This window comes from Etheostoma cragini, chromosome 1 (assembly GCF_013103735.1).
Source record: "Etheostoma cragini isolate CJK2018 chromosome 1, CSU_Ecrag_1.0, whole genome shotgun sequence".
In the NCBI taxonomy this organism is placed as follows: domain Eukaryota; kingdom Metazoa; phylum Chordata; class Actinopteri; order Perciformes; family Percidae; genus Etheostoma; species Etheostoma cragini.
Genome location: NC_048407.1, coordinates 4,913,908 through 4,924,737, shown reverse-complemented (window position 1 = coordinate 4,924,737; position 10,830 = coordinate 4,913,908). Strand labels below are relative to the sequence as shown.

At 39.4% G+C, this 10,830-nt stretch overlaps 1 long non-coding RNA gene across 1 annotated transcript in view; it reads right to left on the bottom strand.

Moving 5' to 3' along the window:
• The window catches only part of LOC117942738, a 21,429-nt gene that overhangs the window by 7,004 nt on the left and 3,595 nt on the right, over nucleotides 1–10,830 (bottom strand). Inside the window, exon 2 of the long non-coding RNA XR_004656212.1 lies at nucleotides 1,841–1,844. This is a non-coding gene — a long non-coding RNA (uncharacterized LOC117942738). The remainder of the gene's footprint in view (nucleotides 1–1,840; nucleotides 1,845–10,830) is intronic.

The window sequence follows — 10,830 nt, the reverse complement described above, 5'->3', positions numbered from 1 at the left end:
CCAAACCCCTCCCTCCCTTTCTCCCACTCTGTCTGTGTGCCAGCAGCTGACCCTGCCAGAGTGGTATGTGTTGGAGATAAGTATGTCAGGACTCAGGAGGAATGTAAGGTTCAGTGGTTTGGGGTGATCCGCTGCGTCTGGCTCGGTTTCACTGCCGGGACTCTCTGGCCGACCTCAAACAACAAAACACCTCTGAAACATGACAGGCTCAACATAAACTGATGCGTAAAATTGCGTTGCGTTTTCAGATGACGAAACAAAAAGACCTAATTTTCAGTTTGTCATGTTGTTGTTTTTAACACAAGTGTAGCATTTGTATTACTTCATCTTTTATCACTACAAGTTACTATAATGTAATTGATCTCTTTATTTATACATCAAACCAGCAAGGCATTGTGTGTTAATTAATGAGTTTAAGAGCTGTCCGTAGGTTTCATTTTTAAACTTTCGACAGTCAGTCTTGCCGTTTTGACCCAATTGGTGTTGCTTGAGTCAGAGTCGGTTTGGGGCTGACTGAAGGAGGGGTGAAAAGAGAAGAATCGGGTGATGTGGCGTTAGAAAGAAGTGAGCGTACCAGACCGCTGATGCTCCTCATCTCTGCTGCAGGATGCATTAGCCGTTACTAAAATAATAGTTTTGCTTTGCCCGACCTTCCTCCACAGCGCTGCAAAGGAGGGTCTGACTAGTCCACATAGCATTCTTGGATGGAAGAGAAGCGTGCTCTGGTTTATTGGCATTTCTTTAAACCAATCACAATCGTATTGGGCGGGGCTTAACACCTTACGGAGCAACGTTGCCGCTGCAAAATAGCCTCAGGAAGAAACTTGTTTTTGTGGAACATGTGTACGCTTAAAAAAAAAAAAACTCCTGAAACACCTGTTTACCTCAACCTAAAACCTCCTTTAGCGACTTTAAGTGACTTTGGGTTTCTTAAAATAAAAGTTAATATTTTCATATTATTTTTATTTTTAATTTAAATTTAAATTTAAATTTTTTATTTTTATTTTTATTTTTATTTTTATTTTTATTTTTATTTTTATTTTTATTTTTATTTTTATTTTTATTTTTATTTTTATTTTTATTTTTATTTTTATTTTTATTTTTATTTTTATAAAATTATTATTATTAATATTAACCCTCATTTGTCCACGGGTTGACCTGTTTTCCTGTAAACATCAATAAATCAATGTTGTTTTTAACTACCCAAAATAACATGATTGTGACTTTGGCAAGTATAAATCTCTACTTTAATTCATTTTGGGGCCTCTTATTCAATATTATAGCATTTGAAAAACAAACTGAAGTGGTTTTGAAATAGTATTGAGTAAAAGTTGACAAATTCCAGTCTGTGATTATCAATCAACATCCATTCCTTTAATTTTAGTCTAAATAATTCCTTATTTCAGATTTTCTAACTCAAATATTAAATTTTTTATTTGCTATAAATGAGGTTTATTGACAATAAATTCCAAAAATAACTGTAAAACTTATTAATAAAGTGTAAAGAATTGTTTAACCTTTGTGTTGTCTTCCCGTCAAAATTGAAAATCAACACTTTTGTTGATGCTTTTAATCAACGTTTTTAAGTTTTTCTTACGTTTTTGTCCCTTTTATCAAAGCTTTTGACGCTATTTTCAATGTTTGTCCCTTTTTTTTTAACCTTTTTAACACTACATGACACCAACTTTTTAACTTCAGTTTTACAGTTATTTTAGGCATTTATGGTCAGTAAACCTCATTTCTAAGAAAATACACCTAATGTTTGAGTTAGAAAAGCAGAAATTAATTTGACTAAAATTAAAGGAATATCAACTTTTACTCAATACCATTTCAAAACCACTTCACTTGTTTTTTCAAATTCTATAAAATTGAATAAGACACCCCAAAATGAATGAAACTAGAGATTTGTTCCAAAGAGCATTGTGTGGAATCAATCTTTTCAATATTTTGGGGAATTACAATTTAAGGATATATGATAATATATGTAATGTGTATAATAATGTTAAAAAGAACATTGATTTAGGAAAACGGGTCAATTTGACCCAAGGACAACATGAGGGTTAATACTTTTTTGAAAGCTCCCCACCCCCCAATTAAAACAGGCCAAATACGCACATATATTAACATGAATGCAACGTATTATTAGGACAGATATATCGGCCTATTGGTAAAAAACCACAACCTCAACAACGTCAATGATACGCTTACAGGCCTACCCACCCCTTGCACCGTCATCAGCACCCAGAGGAGCCTGTTCAGTGGAAGGCTGCTCCTTCCCAAGTCTGGGACCAACAGACTCAAGGACTCTTTTGTCCCTCATGCCATCAGACTATACAACTCCTCCCTTGGGGGGAGGAGGAAATAGGACAGAGAGGACAATACATACACACCTGGACTTACTGTATATTAATACTTGTTCACTTTAACGCTTGTCACAACATGACTGATCCTTTATGGTTTATGTCGTTTCATAGCCAAAGGTTCTTTTTGTTATAATTATAATTATTACTGTTATTTTTGTTATCTTTATACTGTCTTCTATACTGTATTCTTGCCAAAACGGATGTATGGAAATTTCAATTTCCTTGCAGGAATCATCCCAAAAGGGTCAATAGAGAAATCTAAGTCTAAGTCTATGGATGAGGGAGAGGTCCTTGCAGCAGCAATGGTTCAAGAAGAGACATTGGGTCAGCTAATTTGTTCCCAACCTCAACGTTATCAAGGAGAGGCTAGACGGTTTTCTTAAGTCTAGCCGCAATGACTATAAATATACAGTATATATCTATAGATATAAAGACATATGCAGTATATCTACACATAGTATATGTGGGTTTACTGACTCTTTATAATAGTGCAAGAAAGTTAAATCAGGACAAAAACAAAGTCAATCAACTGCTGTATAAACTCTTGCTTCCTTCTTTCTGACGTCAAGATTCAAAATTTACTTTGTTGTCTCAATTTGTCTTGGGCGCTTAATCCACAGGGCAGCCATCCAAATAAACATATACAACAATGGAGAAAAAAAACAATACTAATACCGTAATGGTGTGTAAACCACAACATGATGTAATGCAGTGCGTATTACCGAAACAACAACTTGTGCAGTGATTGCAAGTGCAACAAATGCAAATCCCCATCTTCAGCCTTATCTGGCTTTTATCTGCAGCTGTTTTGTAAAAGCTAAACAGGCACCAAAAAATGAGGTTTTGACTCTAAGAGAAAATTATATTTTTTCAAATGCAGAGAGAAGGGATAAAAGACACATGCACTGTACATCATAGACTCTCCCTCCCACTCCCAGTGCAGGAGAGGTGTGCAGCATGGCTCAGTTCAGCGAGCAGGTCAGCGCTTCAAGGTCCTACGCCGGCTGACTGACAGTTTGCTCTCACTGGGCTGAGTGGCCCGAGCATTTCATGTGTAAACCGGTGCGGCTCTGGCTCCTCTCAGATGTCATGGAGAGGAGCTGGCAGGCAGAGAGCAGCCGTGGCAGATGCAGTCCGACACTCCCGGGCCCCGGAGCCAACGCACCAACACAAATGCCTGCTCAGGCAACCGGAAGAGGTGACAAAACACATCAGGTAACTTTGCCTTTCCGGATGGTTCCCACCCTCTCCTGTCACAGGCGTGAGATGCCTTCACGTCAGAGTTTAACGCTCACCAAAAGTCAGTGGAGTATTCCGATTCTTTACTTAAGTAAAAGTACTGATACCACACTGTCAAAATACTCAGGCACAAGTTAAAGTCCCGCATTGAAAATGTTAATTAGGTAATAGTGTGTAAGTATCATTAGGAAAATGTACTTTAAGCATCATCCTCACATTATAGTAAGTGTAAAGGATCCAAACAGTTGTGTGTTTAATGGTCTAATCATTTCAGCTGGATTTGTAGGCTGTTATATTGTTGGCTAGTTTAATTCATAATAAAAGTTTAAAAAAAAAAAATGTATAAACTACATGCGCTTTGTTTGCAAAAAATCGTAATTTATAAAATCACTAAAGCTGCCAGATTATTTTAGTGATGTAAAAAGTACAACATTTATTTCTGAAATGTAGCATAGCATGTAATGGAGTAGATGTACACTGTAAGAAAGAAATCCGTAATAAAACGGATAATGTCCCAGCAGAAAATACCTTTTTCATTAAGTTTACAGACAGTTCTGTTAATCCAAAAAGAAGAAAAAAATCTCTGATTTGTTTTTTTAAATCCTCTGTTCTTTCAACAGACATTTCTTTTAATCCAAAAAATCTAAATACGGAAAATCACCTGTAAAAGAACAATACAGAAAATTCCTTCATTTTAACAAAGCATACTGTTCTGTGGACTTTTCTAAAAGTGTAGACAGTGGCGTAAAAAAGAAATGACTTAAGTAAAGTACCTCAACATTTGTACTTATGCACAGTACTTGATTAAATGTACTCACCACTGCTGCCGAAAGTGACAGGCCCCTCTCCGAGGCAGGATGACTGCGGGAGAGGCGTTGAACTGGGGGCTAACTGGGGCAGCAGAGGCCAACTGGTAGCTATGAGCAAGAAAAAACAGAGCTGTAAATATTATTGTGGTAACGAGGCTGTCTTACTGTCCTCTGAGGTCACTAAAGCAATAAGGGGCTCATGTGCACAATGGCCAGATGTCCTGAGAGAAGGAGAGCATCAGTAAGAAAGCCAAGCTCATTAGGGGCCCTGTTGGTATTAAATAGGACAACACCTTTAGGGTCTGACCACTTGTCATGCTATTCAGATGGATGCATTGAAAGGCAAAGGCAATTCCATAGTTGCGATGTCTCATATCGGGGCAGACTAATCTCTGTAATGCTCTATCTCAAATCCTTTAACACAAACTCTCTATCCCTTCAGCGCAGCTTGTATGGACAAGAAGAGTGATTGTTCCCCAGGGGGGGGGGTTTACATTTTTATACTGTGTTGATATATATTACACACCACACACAGGCCTGAAATACACTCATTTAATACATTATATGCACTTTAATACACGCTAATGAAGAGATGTCAGAGTGAGCAGGTTGCCATTAAAGGCCCCCCAAGCAACTGGGGGTTTGGTGCCTTGCTCAAGGGAACCTCAGCAGTGCCCAGGAGTAGAACCGGCACTTCTGCAGCTACCAGTCTACAGTCCGTACTTGGTCCGTACTTAAACCGGTGACCCTCCTGTTCCCAGGCCAAGGCTCTACGGACTGATCTGCCCCCAACATTGTACTCACTGAAGTAATGGCTGGCACTTTAGAATGTGGCAGCATTGCTTTTAGATCCAACAGGGCGAATATTGTAAAAAAAAAAAATTACAAATATTTATATTCCCCCTCTCCCCCCCAAGAGAGAATCCCAGAAAAACTTCATCTGCGACTGTGCTTGGCATAATTCTTGTTCTTGAAGTTCCCAAGAATGAGAAGGCGGCTGATTTTACACAACTAATTCAGATTCCAGGTGTTGGGAAGTACTACAAGTGTGAAAAGTTGCATACAGGCATTTTGAAAGCTGCTGCAAAGGTTAAGTTGCTTGAGTCAGCGTTGGTTGGGGCTGACTCAAAGAAGTGTAAAAAAGAGAATATTCTGGTGGTGTGGAATTAGAAAGAAGTGCTCTTGATCTATGCTGCAGGCTCCAGGCTACATTAGCCGTTACCAAAATAATAGTCTTGCATTGCCAGACTTTCCTCCACGGCATTCTGGGATGGGAGAAAAACACGTTCTGGTTTATTAGCGTTTCTTTAAACTAATAACAATAATCTGGGGTGGCACTAGGCAACGGAGGGTAGTGTCTGCCAAAAGCAAGACTCCATTATCAGAAACAAACAAGCAACAAAGAACCATCCGACCGCGCAGCAAGGTCCATTAATTACCTGATAATGGATACTTCAATGGACATTGGCCCTCACAATACGATATCATCACGACAGTTATTTCACAATGCGATACAATTGCGATTTTAAACATACTGCAATATTCGGCGATATATTGCAATTTTGTTAATTCCCAATTTCAATTGACGTCCCCAAATGGAAACCTTGTCAACATCTGTTTTATCTAAAAAGAAACATTTCTCTGTTTGCTCACATCACTTTAATGTTATTGCTGCAAAATGGGATTGTCAAGCAGGCAAACTGACCAACACATATATAATAAAAGATCCATACTTGGTGTATCGATACAGTATTGCCAGTGAAAACATTGCAATACTATACTGTATCGATTTTTTTTCCCCTACCCCTTCCCTCTTACCATACCATGGTTTTATCATGCAATCTCGAAAAATGTTATCACCTACTTTGAATGGAAAGCTGGGAACTGTAATATTATTAATCCTTTCAATTTTATTAGGAAAGGTTCCATATTCACAAAGCTATTATTTGTCAAATGTATTTGTATATGTACTGTACATTGTATGTTCAAGAACTGAGATGACTGAAAATTGAATTCTCAGTAAAAGCTAGTAATTTACACTTGAGATTTATTATCATTATGTCCGTTTTAGTCTATCTCATAGCAGAAGTGACAAAAAGCCAGAGCAGTGAAATACACTATTCATAACTGCAGGGGAATTTAGTCGAGGGCTTGGTTTTCTAAATAGATTCAGTCGTCTGTCATTTTAGATCACATAATCAAATCTCCAAACAGCACCAAGCATGTAGAGCAGAACATAAAGAAATGGGGGATATTTGAAGATAATTAGCCACAGTTTTGTTCTCTTGGCACATATCACCAAGTTTACTACAGGGGTTTACACGCTGGAGCAGGGTGGGTTGGGGGTGTGGGGGGGGTTGGATGCAGGGGTGGCATAAATCAAGTCCAGTCATTAATCCTGTAGAGGGGGTTCTTGAGATTTCACATCACAGTCAGGGCCGCAGCCCGTCAACCAATCCCCTCCACCGCTGCAATCGGTGACATTACACTGAAATATTAAACACTTTGCGCGCATCCCGCTTTTCAAATACGCTGAAGCATATTTGGTGTAGTGCTTAGGAATATTAAAGCATAATTTATATTTCAGGAGTTTGACACCTTGACATTTTGGCACCTCTGTTTTGAATTTCAGCATGCGGTTTGACATGTTTGTATTAATAACATTGTGATCTCGGAGGGCCATGGCCTCGGGCTACTTGAACAAGACTACTAAAGAAAGGGATTTCAAAAGGAATCGTAGAGCAGCCTAGGGACTCGTCAAAATCAGCCCTGATACTGTTGCCCTGATAAAAATCCATTACCCACAAACGTGTGTGTGTGCGTGTGTGTGTGAGTGTGTGTGTGTGTGAGTGTAAGTCAGCGAGCGATACTGAGGCCTGTGAGTTTTCTCATGCAGCGCAGTGTTAGAAAGACATGCAGTGTTTCATTGGGCCTTATTGGACTGTTTGTAGTGATTCACAGTCTGGTGTGATCTCCTCGCTGCATCATGATCATGATCTCCTAAATCTATTTTTTTTACACCTCAAGCTCTCACCACTCGGTTCTGTCTGTTACAACAACCTCGTATTCACCATTTATTGAGACCTGTCATGCATCTTTTGAACCTAAAAAAAAAGTGATTGCATACAAATAGCTTACATTTTTACACGGAGTGGGCAGGGATGGACATGGACAGGTCAGGTGTGCTCCTTCTATATACCATTGACCATCTCAGTTTAGCATGTGGAGGTAAAATGGAGTACCGTATTCACCCAAAAAACAATACAGGTTTTTATCACTATAAATGTATCTGAAAAGTAAGGTGTCTTACCTATGTGTGGGTCTGGCTACCCCACATAGCCTTTTTGTACCACAAGTACATTTTGATTCAATTCAGTTCATTTGATTTCAATTTTATTTACATTGCGCCAAATCACAACAACAGTTTTCTCACAGCGCTTTTAATAAATGAGGAGGTCTAGACCGTCCTCTGTGATGTTATTTACAGAAACTCAACAATTCCCACCAAGAGCAAGTAACTTGACAGCTTTTTAAAAGCCTGAACACGTTTCCGGCCCAACAAATTATTATTCAAATGTGCACATGTGCGCATTGTCAAGAATGCCTCACAGTCTTTGCTTTCTCTGCAACCATACATAAACGCCACCTGGCCGCTCTTTTGGCGCACAACCAAGAGTGCAAGCCCTAGCCGGCTTGTGCCTGTGTAAAATGATTCAAATTAAGACCAAACCCGTCTGGTTTGGGCAAAGATCATCTCTAGTCCAGGTAGCTGTCTCAATTTAACATGCAGAGATCTGAGGAGCAGTTAACAGTAGTCCTCATAAATACATCAAATTTAAAATTCCAACACAAAGAAAGCGAAAGGTGACGGAAAACACATGCATCCGGCGGATTTTCTTGCAGCAACGTCAATCCCAGAAGTGGAACGCGATGGATATAGACTATATAGTAACAATTAGGACATAGGTTGTGGATCTTGGTCCCACTCATCAAACTTTTACTCAGCCAAAGAGATTCTTTCTGCCTCCAAAGCAACTCTCCTTCATAGATAGAGGTTCTTAATTGTACAAATGTGAAAACCCCAGTCTTCCAAAGGTCATTAAAGGTGCTCTAAGCAAAGTCACACGTGTTTTAGGCTGTCACAAACAGCAAACATCTCCTCACTATCTGCTAGCTGCCTGTCCACTGAACACATTGTAAAAAACATCTCCTCACTATCTGCTAGCTGCCTGTCCCATAAAAACACTTTAAAAAACATCTCCTTAATATGTGCTAGCTGCCTGTCCCCAGAACACACTGTAAAAAACATCTCCTCACTGTCTGATAGCTGCCTGTCCCCAGAACACACTGTAAAAACCATCTCATCACTGTCTGCTAGCTGCCTGTCTCCAGAACACACTGTAAAAACATCTTCTCACTATCTGCTAGCTGCCTGTCCCCAGAACACACTGTAAAAACATCTCCTCACTATCTGCTAGCTGCCTGTCCCCAGAACACACTGTAAAAACCATCTCCTCACTGTCTGCTAGCTGCCTGTCCCCAGAACACACTGTAAAAAAACATATCTTACGGATGAGGAGGATGGTGGGACAAGCTAGTCTTGGTTTGTTTGAAAATACTTCTAACTTTAAAAAACATCTCCTCCCTCTCTGCTAGCTGCCTGTCCCCAGAACACACCGTAAAAAAACATCTCCTCACTATCTGCTAGCTGCCTGTCCCCTGAACACACTGTAAAAACATCTCCAATGGGATGAGGAGGATGGAGGGACAAGCTAGTCTTGGTTTGTTTAAAAATACTTCTAATGTAAAAAAAAAAAGTATATTCACCCAATATAACTTAGAGCACCTTAACTCTGATAATATTTTACCTTACCATTATCTGTTTACTAGCTCGGTGGTGTTTTCTGCCTCCACCTTCCAGACAGCTAACCTAACACGGACCAAAGGGGAAACTTCTCCTCTCTAAGTGTAGCTCCCATGGTGCAGTTTTAATGCTATGAAGCCATCACCTGCTATTAACATCCCATTGACTGCCATACATTTTGAAAGTGAATAACTGTACTCTATTTGTGCATTGTTTATTTAAAAAAAAAACATGTCAACGTATAAAATGCCCCATTACCTTGTAGCTCACGTTATGGCTCCATAGCAGACGTTTTTATAAAAAAAGGCTAACGATTGTGTCATAACCACGCGACCTACCGTCGCATAGTCGACAAATCACCGTATTGTCAGGAGAAGCTCACAGACAGTTTTGTCCTACATTAGCTATTTAGGTTTAATTACTAATGTTAACCAGCATATTAGTTAGAAGTGATCAGCCTGTGCCCATGTTATCTCTCTGCTGATTGGGAATGATTGAGATTTCTCTTGCACAGCTACCAGAAGACTTACAACTTTCAGACGTCACAACTACGTCTTCAAGCTCAGTTGGAGGCTGAGCAGTAACGCTCAGCATCACCTGAAAAGAGCTTCTAATAGTCTTTACTGCTCTTCGTCCAGAGCAACGTGATCTGTAGGTCCATTTCTTTAAGTCTCTATAACCTCAACCCTAAACATTATAATTGCCATCACTATCTGGAAGGAGACGTTGGAGGCAAAACACCAAACACCTGCTTACTATCCATTTACTGGCAGTGGGAATGCAGGCAGTAAAGGTCTTGTAGAACGACTTGATCTCAAAGATGAAACATAAGAATTAATATGCAGTTAGTACTGGACAGAGTGTAACACAACACATAGGCGCAGAGGGGAGTGCCAGTCAAACGTTATTGGGTTACAACCCTGCAGTCGTGGAGACATGCACTCTACACATTAATTTAATCTCAGCAAATATTCCTCTGCCAGGCACTTCTGGGGTGACGTTTCTCACCCAGACATGTGATACTTCCTCAGCCTGGCATTCATATTGGACTGACAAATGCATGTTGACCTGATTTTTGGAGGACTTAATAATTGTTGGAGAACTTCTTCACCCCATAGTGATTCCATGAGAGTGAGCAGGGCGCTCAAAAATATGTCATCATAATTATTTTATTCACAATTAATCGGTGTGCAGTGCTTACTTACTTTATTATTTTTTGTGTTTGGATAATATACAAGTGGAATATATGGACCTCCATAGACTTTAGTTTCATTATGTATGACAATGACTCCAACTGTATATTGTGTGCGTTTACAATAAGCAATTTGGAACGTTAATGCAATTGGTGCTGTATACAGGTGCCGTGTTGCAAGTACAATGGAACTGAACGGGCCTCCAACAAATATTTCATACTTTTTCATAATATTTTCATTTCGTCATCCCATTTTTGTCCCACTTTCAAATTAGTCTGACATCATTTTATTTACAGTGGGTACGGAAAGTATTCAGACCCCTTTAAATTTTTCACTCTTTGTTTCATTGCAGCCTTTTTCCA